The 1304-nt window shown below is 37.1% G+C and overlaps 1 protein-coding gene across 1 annotated transcript in view; it reads right to left on the bottom strand.

The window, feature by feature from the left end:
- Positions 1–1304, bottom strand: part of LOC107742064 (caldesmon, smooth muscle-like) — a 32555-nt gene that overhangs the window by 12125 nt on the left and 19126 nt on the right. The gene's annotated exons all lie outside the window — the stretch shown is intronic.

The following is a 1304-nucleotide window of genomic DNA, read 5'->3' as shown; positions in this document are numbered from 1 at the left end:
CCTTTTATGATTTTTTTTTGGTTTTCCCCCCCCCCCCTTTTTTCCTTTTCCATTTTAGGAGGTGTGTTCACTCTGAACTGTCATTATATCGACAAGACCAGAGTAAAATTTCTTTAAAATATATGTATTGTTTTGCTTCAGTACAAAAAAAAGAAAGTACATGTTTTGAACAACAAGAGGGAGAGTTAAAAAATAATTTTTATTTTTGCATGAACTAAAAACTTCTTATCTCTAGATTCGCCAGAAGGTCCTATGGGGTCAACCTGTAATTTTGATCAATTTGCTGGATGAAAAATGAGGCCAAACGAATGAGTACAGGTGTAAATATGAATTCTTTGAGGATTTGTAATAATGAGAGAAATCCACACTGTAGTTCCATTCAGTCTTTTCTCACTTCCTCAGACTAACAGAGGACATGTTAACAGGCTCATGTTTCAGGCTCACAAAAGCACCCCTTGTGTCGCTGTTGGGCCCGTTGGCTTTTTAACCTCTGCTCGCTGAGAATGTACTTTCAACTGTCAATCACTTCTGTTTCTTGCGTAAACAGACAAGCACTGGAAAACTCAGGGTCCCCAAAACACAGACTGCAAATCCCCACCTAATATAGTCAATTTGAATTGTAAAGGAAAAACTACCACTGGTCTATAGATGAGGACACGCTTTTGTTGTTTGGAAAAATGTTGTGGTTGATATACAATAGTTTAAATAGGAATCTGTGTGACTGAGAGTTTGAGAGCAAAAAAGTTCCCAATGTTGCTAATTTGACCAAACCTTATTATTTTGGTATTAGCCATTTCAGATTTATGAGAATCTTTATGAGAAATTATGAGTCTGGTGCCATTAATACATGCATGGTTAATGCATGCGTGCTTTCCTAACATATTGTTGTATTAAGCCATTATCGGAGTCAATTTCATCTTTTGGGTAGAGAATATAGTATATATCATAAAAGTGGATAAACACAAGGAATGGACACTATAACAGAAATACCTAACCTAATATTATATTTGACTCTATTTATGTTGGTAAGATTTGACTAGAGATGAATCCCCACATTAAAGAGTTTGCAGAACTTTTGCCCATGCAAACCTCAGCACCATAATGCTTTGTAGTTGCCAGGGCACTGCTAAGCAGCGGCGCCACTTGCAATTTTGGGCCCTATGAAAGAATATGAGGTTGGGCACCCTACCGCACCAAACATACACTATATTGCCCAAAGTATTGGGAAAACCCCAAAAAACTCATCACCAAACACCAATGACTTGTACATATGTGTACAATCATTTTAGACACTTCCAAAACTG

The sequence above is a fragment of the Sinocyclocheilus rhinocerous genome, unplaced genomic scaffold (genome assembly GCF_001515625.1).
Source record: "Sinocyclocheilus rhinocerous isolate Xijiao unplaced genomic scaffold, SAMN03320098_v1.1 scaffold135, whole genome shotgun sequence".
Classification (NCBI taxonomy): Eukaryota; Metazoa; Chordata; class Actinopteri; order Cypriniformes; family Cyprinidae; genus Sinocyclocheilus; species Sinocyclocheilus rhinocerous.
The sequence above is the reverse complement of the archived record's forward strand: the minus strand, read 5'-3'. Positions and strand labels throughout refer to the sequence as shown.